Source organism: Lissotriton vulgaris, chromosome 10 (genome assembly GCF_964263255.1).
Source record: "Lissotriton vulgaris chromosome 10, aLisVul1.2, whole genome shotgun sequence".
Lineage (NCBI taxonomy): Eukaryota > Metazoa > Chordata > Amphibia > Caudata > Salamandridae > Lissotriton > Lissotriton vulgaris.
Genome location: NC_141698.1, coordinates 542,325,652 through 542,335,814, shown reverse-complemented (window position 1 = coordinate 542,335,814; position 10,163 = coordinate 542,325,652). Strand labels below are relative to the sequence as shown.

General features: G+C 55.3%; 1 pseudogene; it reads right to left on the bottom strand.

Annotated features, from left to right (window-relative positions):
- Window positions 1–1,566: 1,566 nt before the first annotated feature.
- On the bottom strand, window positions 1,567–2,439 carry LOC147688493 (N-alpha-acetyltransferase 30 pseudogene; annotated as a pseudogene).
- Between the last annotated feature and the right edge of the window lie 7,724 nt (window positions 2,440–10,163).

Here is a 10,163-nt window from a genome sequence, read left to right as displayed (position 1 = left end):
GTTTTGGTTTAGTCTCTTTAATCCTTTCGGTGAGCACTAGCACAGCGTAACTCCTAAGCTTAGTTTCACTTCATGCTTGCGTGCAAACCTTTTAGTTCAATTAGACATGTTTCTATATAATATATACATTAATGTTGCCTCGTAGGTCCTGCTACGCCGTACCTCTGAACAGAGTGACCTTGACATTGGTTGTGTAAATACAGTCATCAGATTATTCATTGTTTTATATGGTCCTTGTTATTCCCCTGATGAAGGGTTCTGTATGAACCCGAAATGCATTGGGAAACCATGTCAGAAATTGAATTCTTGTGATATAAACAAAAATCTGTTGATTTGAATGTTTTTACTTTGCACTTACAAAATAATAAGTAATTTGAAACTTTCAACATATGTACCAATACAAATTGTATGGAGATGTATATATATTGAGTAATAGTAGCTTTGTTAATCATGTGATGTATACACTAATGTAAATAAACCATTGGTTCAAATTTGGAGACAGATAATTTTACAATCAGATTATCTTGGTGAGGCCATTGAGCCCTTTACAGTTGTGCCCTTGGTAGCCCAGGGTTTTCCCTGAGCTCATACTGAGTATATGGACAAGGCATCTAAGAATCTTGAGGCCAGCCAGGAGCTGCAGAAGCACTGGTATTACCAAAAAGCTGCCATGGTTGAATTTCAACCTGGACAACAGGTGTGGGTTTTGGAGCCAGCGGCACCAAGGGCTCTCCAAGACAGATGGAGGGGCCCTTACCCTATCCTCGAGAAAAAGAGTGAGGTCACTTACTTAGTGGACCTGGGCACCAGCAGGACACCCAAAAGGGTTATCCATGTGAACCGCCTTAAACTCTACCATGACAGGGCTGACCTCACCATGCTGATGTGACTGATGAGGAACAGGAAGCAGAGAGTGAACCTCTCCCTGATCTCCTCTCTTCCAGCCCAAAAGATGGGTCAGTGGATGTAGTGGTCTTTTCAGACACCCTCTCTCCCCAACAGCAGACTGACTGCAAGCAAGTATTGCAACAGTTTGCTAGTCTCTTTTCCTTGACCCCTGGTCTGACTAGCTGGTGTACCCATGATGTGGACACTGGTGACAGTAACCCTGTCAAAAACAAAATCTATTGACAATCAGACCAAGTCAAGGTAAGAATCAAAGCTGAAGTCAGCAAGATACTAGAGCTAGGGGTGATTGAACCCTCTGAGAACCCCTGGATTAGCCCAGTGGTTCTGGTCCCCAAGCCTCATCAGCAGGGTGGAAAGAGAGAGAGGAGGTTCTGTGTGGACTATAGAGGACTGAACTCTGTCACCAAGACAGATGCTTACCCCATTCCAAGAGCAGATGAGTTGATAGACAAGCTAGGGGCAGCCAAATTGCTCAGTACTTTTGATTTAACTGCAGGGTACTGGCAGATTGGGATGGCCCCAGGAGCCAAAATGAAAACAGCATCCTCCACCCCTGATGGGCACTATCAGTTTACTGTAATGCCCTTTGAGTTAAAGAATGCCCCTGCCACCTTATAGAGGTTGGTGAACCAAGTCCTGACTGGATTGGAGTCCTAGACGCAACATTGTCCACTTAACGCAGCCATAGTTTAAGACGCAGTGCATCCACTCCATTTAAATAGTATCTGAACAGCCGTTTATCTCTTACAAAGCCAAGATTTTCGTAAAGTTTCAAAGCAGACTTGTTTGTGATCTCCGTCTCCAACACAACCTCGTCACAATCTCCTTCAACCATGGCATAAATAGCTTTCTTGACCAAATTTGTACCAATGCCATTTCTTCTATATTTGGAATCCACAGCTAACATGGCTATATAACCTCTTCGGAACATCTTTTTGTGCATATCTAACTTGCAGACGATGGCACCCACACATTCCTCTCCTACCATGGCCAAGAAGCGGAGCTGCGGCCAGTTGTGGATAAAATACCTATAAGTGTATATGGAGTAGGGCTCAGACAGGTCTTTGGTGATCAGTCTCATGATCTCGGGCATCTGTAGCTCGGATTCGTAACGCACATATCTAATGTGCGGGACCCCGGAGGCTGCAGGCGGCCAGCGCCTCCTCCAACCCGTTTGTGGTGGGGATCCCGCAGCCAGCAGTCCGCGGCCCATGGTGGGCATCTCCTGGGTCTTCCTCCGAGGCATGGCCCTTACTCCTGGCCGGCCGCAGGTGCCGCAGCTCAAGGGCGATGAGACCGTTGGGCGGATAGTGGCCATGGTGGTGCGGGTCCTTGACACTGCATTCCGACTCTTCGTTCTCCTGTTTCGGCCCTCTCCAGGACCCTCCGGGGGCCACCTCCTCCGGCCCGGGGAAGGCCTCAGCCAGCACGCTAGGCCCGGGCGGCAACTCAGTGGTCATCCTGCACGAAGCACACGGCTTCCCAGGCCTCAGGCCAGATCGGGGGCCATCTCCGCCCCGCCGCCCATGGTCTCTGCGGGCAGGAGCACTCCGGGATTGGATTGGAGTCATTTAGTGCAGCCTATCTGGATTATATTTCTGTCTTTAGCTCCACCTGGCAGGATCACCTGATCCACCTTGGGAAGGTTCTAGAAGCCCTGCAATCTGCAGGACTGACTATCAAGGCATCCAAATGCCAGATAGGGCAGGGCACTGTGGTGTCCTTGGGCCACCTTGTTGGTGGAGGCCAGGTCCAACCCTTACAGCCCAAAATCCAGAGTATCATGGACTGGGCAGCTCCAACAACCCAGACCCAAGTCAGGGTATTCCTTGGCTTGACTGGATACTACAGGAAGTTTGTGAAGGGATATGGGTCCATTGTGACTCCTCTCACAGAACTCCCATCCAATAAAATGCCCGAGAAAGTAAACTGGACTGTTAGCTGTCAAAAGGCTTTTGACACCCTGAAAGAAGCAATGTGCTCAGCACCCATTCTTAAAGCACCAGACTTCTCCTAGCAGTTCATAGTGCAGACTGATGCCTCAGAGATGGGGATAGGAGTGGTCCTCTCCCAGATCAATGAGGAAGGCCAAGACCAACCTGTTGCTTTTATAAGCAGGAGGCTACTCCCCAGAGAGCAGCATTGGAGTGCCATTGAGAGGGAGGCCTTAGCTGTGGATTGGCCCCTGCAGAAGTTGAGGCCCTACTTGTTTGGAACTCACTTCCTGGTTCAAACTGACCACAGACCTCTCAGATGGCTAATGCAGATGAAAGGGGAAAATCCTAAACTATTGAGATGGTCCATCTCCCTATAGGGTATGGACTTTGAAGTGGAACACCGACCAGGGACTGCCCATGCCAATGTAGATGGACTTTCCAGGTTCTTCCACTTAGACAATGAAGACTCCCTAGGGCAAGGTTAGTCTCATCACCTTTTGTTTAGGGGGGGGTGGGTTGTGTGAGAAAGTGCCATCTTTCTTGCATTGGTATGCCCCCACTTTTTCCTGAACCGCTGATGTACTTTGATTGAGTGTGCCCTAGGCTCCTGCCAACCAGGTACCCAGGGCCTGTGTTCCTTCCCTAAAACTATGTTGAAACTAAAACCCAATTGGCATCTCTGGCCACCTGTCAGTCCCTAGTAAATGGTACCCTAGGTACCCAGGGCATGGTGACCAGAGAAGACCCCTGAGGGCTGGAGCACTTATTTTGACACCCTCAGGGGCCCTGTACCCTGATACCCACACACTGCCCTTGCAGGCGGAGTGTCTAAGTGCAGAACTAAAAGAGTCGACATGGCACACATCTGTGTGTGCCATGCCCACAGAACCCACTGCACTGGCATACTTCAGTCACCCCTCTAGCTGGGTGCCCTATGCCAGAGGTGTGGGCACAGGTGCATGAGCCTTGTGCCCCTACAGTACCCAGGGCCATTCCTGGGCACTATAAGTGCAGTGATGCCATTAAGAGTATATGGTGCTGGGAGGTTGTCATTACGAACTCTACAGCACCATAATGGCTACACGGAAGACTGACAAGTTTGGTACCAAACTTCTCAGCACATTAAACCTGCACTGATGCCAGTGTGGGATTTAGGTTTAAAGTATTTTATTGAAGCAGGGTAAGGAAGGAAACAACAAAAACAACATGAAACCACAGGTGCCCCTCAAAATTGGTGCGTATGGTACATTAGATACATAAAGGCAGTCCTTTCGACACGGTGGGCACAGTCGTGCCTGGGTCTCACAGCTCGCGCACCTGTGGGTGAAAACAAAAAGGGGGAGAAAGGAAAAAGGAAAACAAAAAAAAAGGGGGGAACAGCCCAGCCCCTCCTCCCACCCAACCAACAACCCCCCAACCGCACCCCCCCCCCCCCACCCCCTGTACTGTGCCGTCAACCACTCGCTCTTCCTCTGTGGCAGCCTATTGTCTACCCCCACTACCAGTTGCCAGCTTGGGCCGATCAAACAGGCGGGTCTGACGGCGGTGACAGCCGCAACAGTCTAAGATACCTAGGGCAGGTGATTTCTTTGAATTCTGAGCATAACAAATTATGGAAGGGTGCCTACAGTTCCTCAAAAGCGTCTACGTCTCCCGCCACTACTAGAGACAGCTTCTCCATGCCAAGGACATGCCACAATCTGTGCAGCCAGCCGACAACAGTGGGGAGCGTGGTGGAGCGCCAGTGGATGAGTATGTTCTGTACTGCTGACCCCAAAGCTATCGCTGTCTGTCTACCCCTTTTAGATCTGAGAGGGTACATCAATCCATTCGGCAAACCCAGTAGGACATATGCAGGGAAACGGGGTAGTTCTATTCCAAAGCATTTGTCAACCTCATTGAGGACCTCCTCCCAGTAAGGAGCCAGAAGGGGACAATCCCACAATATATGAGTAAGTGTGCCAGTCTGACCACAGTTGCGCCAACATGTCCCAGGTACTGAGCGGTCCATCTCATGTAATTTCTCAGGAGTGCGATACCAATAGGTTGTGATTTTGGTGAAGGTCTCTGTGAGCCCGGTGTGATAGGCGGAGTGGTGCGCTCGGTAGGAGATGTGGTCCCATTCAGTATGGCTCAGCACTCGACCAAGCTCCCGTTCCCACCGCTCCCTACCCGGGTTGTAGATGTGAAAGGGGGGGGCTGCAGCATCTTATACAAGTCGGAGATGAGCTTGGCGTCCGACGAGCGAGTCACTAGCCAGCGCTCATACGCTGTGATCATCCGGTCTGCCGCCGCGCGCACTTGAGGCTGTAGCGCCCAGTGACGCACCTGCATATACCGCATGCGTTCCGTCTCGGGGAGGCCATAATCCCGACGCAAGTCCTGGAAGGGAACGACACCCTCCGGGCCATATAGATGATATAAAGTGCAACAACGGGCCGCCCGCCAGTGAACATTTGCTCCAGGCTCCATACCCGGGCCAAAGTCCGGGTTACCAATCAGTGGCGTGAAGGGAGAGGGAAAGGTAGTGAGTTCGTGCTTGGTAGCCACAGAGTCCCACACACGAAGTGGGACCCGCGTCACAAAGGAGGCATAAAGGTTAGGGGGCCGATGGGCCCGTCTCAGGAAAGGCACCTCTTGTAGCGTTCTGCCTGCTACCGCCTGGTCCTGAAACAGCCAATGTTTATCCGATTCCCACCGGCTCCACTCCACCAAATAGCGCAATTGGGCGGCCTGAAAATACTTCTGCAGGTCTGGTATCCCAAGTCCACCAGACTCCGGCGCCAGCGTAGCTATGGTCCGTTTAATCCTAGGCCTACGGCCCTGCCACACAAAACGTGCGATGGCCGATTGAGTCTCCGCGAGCCATCCTGTGGGAGGCTGTAGCGGGAGCGCCCTGAACAGGTACAGGACCTGTGGTAGGAGGGTCATCTTCACTGCGGCCACCCTGCCCAGCAGCGACAACGTGCCCCTATCCCAACGGGCCAATTCCTCCTTGATCTTTGCACTCAAAGCTGTGTAATTGGCCGTGACCATCGCGGGGAGGGAGGGCGCCAAAAGGATCCCCAGATACGGAATCCGGTCCCCAGACCAGCTCAAGGGGAAAAGCCTCTGCAGGTCAGCTCTGGTGGCGCTAGTCAGTGAGATATCAAGGGCCGAGGACTTCCCAAGGTTCACCTTGAAGCCTGCCACCGTGGCAAAGAGGTCCAGTTCCGCAATACATGCAGGCAGGGACCTTCGCGGTTCATCGAGTGTCAGTATGACATCGTCCGCGTAGAGGCTGAGAGCATGGTGGAACTCTCCCATCCGGACTCCTATGATGTCGGGGTTCTGGCGGACCCTTTGAGCGAACGGCTCCATATAAAGAGAGAAGAGCAGAGGGGACAGTGGGCACCCCTGTCTTGTACCACGCTCTATTGGAAAGTGCCGAGAGCTGCCCCCGTTCACCCGGACCACCGCGGATTGAAAACGGTAGCAGTTGAAAATCAGGTGCCGGAACTTCTCGCCGACCCCAAACTTGCCCAGGACCTTCTCCAAATAAGGCCAGTGCACCCTGTCAAACGCCTTTTCTGCGTCAATGGAGAGGAGCATGCGTTCCCCGGGAATCCACGAGGCCTTCTCAAGGATATGAGTCACTCTCTTCGTGTTGTCCACAGTCTGCCTGCCTGGTACAAAGCCGGCCTGATCCGAGTCGACCATGCCCGGGAGAGGCAGCGCCAGACGAGCCGCCAGAATGCTAGTGAAAACCTTCAGGTCTGTGTTCAAAAGCGAGATTGGGCGGTAGGACCCGCAAGCAGTCGATCCTTGCCCGGTTTCAGGATCACAGAGACCGTAGCCTGAAGAAATTCAGGGGGAATGGCACCCGGCTCCGAAAATGTGTTAAAAAGACGCGTCAACAGAGGCGCGAGCTCCTGGCAGAAGGTCTTATAGAAAAGAGGGATGAAGCCATCAGGTCCCGGCGAGCCACTGGAGGTAGACGGAAGGTGCCCTCCACCGGCGCATGGTCGGAGAGCGAAAGGACCCCTATGTCGGCATTCGAGGCTAGTTCGAACATCGGGCCCGTCACTAGAAGATGATCCAGCCTCGCGTAGGACTTGTGGGCATGGGAGAAATAGGAGTATGCGCGAGTCGCGGGGTGGAGGCGGCGCCACAGGTCGTGCATGTCAAGCTCATCCAGTCGGGTACGAACCGAGCCCGAAAGCTCCCCCAACTGGTGGCGCCGCTGCACAGACCTGTCCAGAGTCGCGTCAAAGACCACATTCAAGCCCCCCCTAGTACAATGTGCCTGTCAGGAGTGGATGCCACGTCTTCCAGCGCCCTGTGCAGAAATTGGTCCTGATGGTCATTGGGGCCGTATATGGAGCCTACAGTAAACATCAAGCCCCCCACCTTGATCCTATACGCCAGAAGTCTCCCCTTCTGCTCCGCTACCTTCTGCAAAACCTCCCCTCTGAACCTTCTTGAGAACAAAAGCGCCACACCTGCTGTTTTAGAAGCACTGGAAGAAAAGAGTTGCGTGGGGAACTTAGGGGTGCGCATTCTGGAACAATCCTTGGCCAGCAGGTGGGTCTCCTGCAGTAGGCAGATGTCGGCCTGGGAGTTCTCTAACAGGGACAGGACAGCCCGTTGTTTAACCGGATTATTCAGCCCCTTCACATTCAGAGTAACAACTTTAAGGGCCATCATGGAGGGGAACACCAGAAACGCACATGAAGGTGGGCAAGGCCCCCCAGGCAAAACACAGAGGCCACAGCAAGAAACATCATCTCACAGCGAAAGCAAACTTCCCAACGGCACAGTACAGTCCCCGAACCCCAAAACACCCCAACTGTGTGCCCCCCCCCCCTCCCCCCAGAACCCCGCACACCCAGCCCCACACTCCCCCCAACCCCCTTCCCCCCAACAAACCCCCAAACTCGAAACTTCCCCCAGCAACTCCCCTTCCTCCCCCCCGCTCCCAAAGCCATTCAAAAACATCATTGTCCCAGTCCGGTCCTTATCGGACAAGGCCGTGGAAAGTCGATTGAGTGGACGTCCAGCCACCACCACCAGCACCCCCGCCCCCCCCTACCCCTAGAACCCCCGCACCTGCAATGATGAAAAGCTAATGTAGACTCCCCCAGGAGTAAGTTCAGGCCGTCAAGGCCACATCGCCGTTCGTTGTCGCTCTGGAGGCCTTCTGGATAGCGCTCGACATGTCCGCCCGAATCGTGGGCGAGTCAGGCCTTACGGGCAGCGGGGATCGCCTCTCTCCGACCTGTTGCCAGCCGTCTCGAGTGCTTCGCCTGCGGCGCGGCGCCGGGGTGTCCGTGTCCGAGGCCGTGATCCCCAACACTCCGCAGACGTCCTGGAGGGACCGAAGCTGATGCAATGTTCCATTCCACCGGAAATTCAACCGGAAGGGGTGCCCCCACGAATACTGCGTTTCATGCTCCCGAAGGAAGTCCGTGGCAATTTTAAATGTTTTCCTTTTCTGCAGCGTGATCGTGGATAAGTCTTGATATAGAGCCACCGGGTGATCTCTGAAGCGGAAAGGCTGCTGCCGCCGCGCCTCGCGGAGAATTCGCTCCTTCAAGGGGAAGTCCGGTAGAAAAGCCAAAATGTCCGGGGGGGCGCCGAGGCCCTGCGAGGACGGCCAACCCTGTGCGCCCTGTCGATACGTATTCGGAAGTCCTCAGGCTCCCCAGGATTTCGCGGAATAGGGCTCCCAGGTAGGCGGCTACGTCCTCACCCTCTTCGTTGGACGGAACACCCCGGACCCTGATGTTGTTCCGCCTGGACCGGTTTTCAAGGTCCTCGGCGTGGGCCTGTAACTCGATCTGTTGTTCCCACAGCCGTAGGACCTCCTGCTGCAAGTGGGTGATCTCCTCGTCTCTAGAATGACCAGCCGAGTCCACAGTGTTAACTCGCTCCCCAGGGAGTCCACTTCCCTTCGGACTTCCCGGACCTCTCCGGCCACCTCCTGCTTCAAAGTCTGAAAGTCCTCCCTCAAGGAGCTAAACAGCGACTCCAGGAACGACCGGGTCACTGGGGGCTCTCCGCCGTCAGTGCTCCTGGAGTTGGCCGGGGGGCTCGGGGCAGGCTGGCCCCCCCCCCCCGCTGCGCAGGGCACCGCGCCCCAATATGTCCGGCAAAGTCCGATCGCCTCTCCTCTGCCCCCTGGCATTCGACATCTTGGGGAGGTGGGAGTCACCGACGTCCACAGCTCGGCGAGTAGGCGCCACAGGCTGGGGCAGCTGAGCAACAGAAGCTGGCCGGTCCCTCAGTCGCTGGAAAGGGGGCACTGCAGTCCAGAGGCCCCGGTCAAGGTCGGGCGGCTGCTCAGAGTTCCTCAAAATGGCCGCCCGTTACAGGCAATGGGGCCAACGCCCATGGAACGAGGCCGACCCCCGTCACGGGACCACATGCAGGGCGTACAGTCAAAGGGCAGGCTCGCAGGGCGCGAGGCAACCAGGGCCGGCTCGCCGGGATGTGCAAACGCGCTGGGAGCACGACCTTGCTCCGTTGCGGCCAGGGGGGGACCGGAGCAGCCACGTGGGGTAAGCCTTCTCGAGCCCCGGTCTTGCGTAGTTGCCGTAGGCCGGCTACGCCTCCGCTGCCACCGTCTATTCCGCTCCGCTCCGTCGACGAAGGCCGTCTCAGCACCCACCCAGGCGCCGCGGCACGGGCACGCCGGCAGGCCACTCGCAGTCGCTGAATCACCTCGCCGGAACACCAAGCCTGAAGGTCCTTCGGCTCTCGGGCCTCCCGTAGGTCGCTCAGCGGGCACCGCCTCAGTCGGTACCCGAGCGGAACCACCGCCGCGGCGGGACAACTGGGGCTCACCGACTGCTCCGTACCACCACAGGGATCACCAGGTGTGGTAGCCGCTCGATCTGGGGGAGATCAGCGGTTGTGAGCGGTGCAGGGATTCCAGGGGCTCGGGAGCTCTCGGCAAGTGCGTCCTCTCAGCCCGCCATCTTGGCCACGCCCCCCCAGTGTGGGATTTAATGTAAAATGCACCAGAGGGCATCTTAGAGACCTAACCTACAATCCACGTCTGGGCTGAGTGGCTGCAGAGGCTGCCTGCTGGACCCCTGGGTGGAGAGCCCCCCGCTCTCCTGGGCCTGCAACAATGCACATCCTGGGTGAGGTGAAGCTTCAAAGGCATACTACCTCTGTGAGCTTCTCCAGACCATTTGCTGTACTCAGCAACTGGCCCCCACCAGTTCTAACCCCCACTCTGGCGGGAAGGCTGGCGGGAAACCCTACGTCAGGAAGGGGGGTGTGCCAGCCTGTGCCAACCCCACCCCTCCGGGGGGAGAGGCGAGGTGAAGC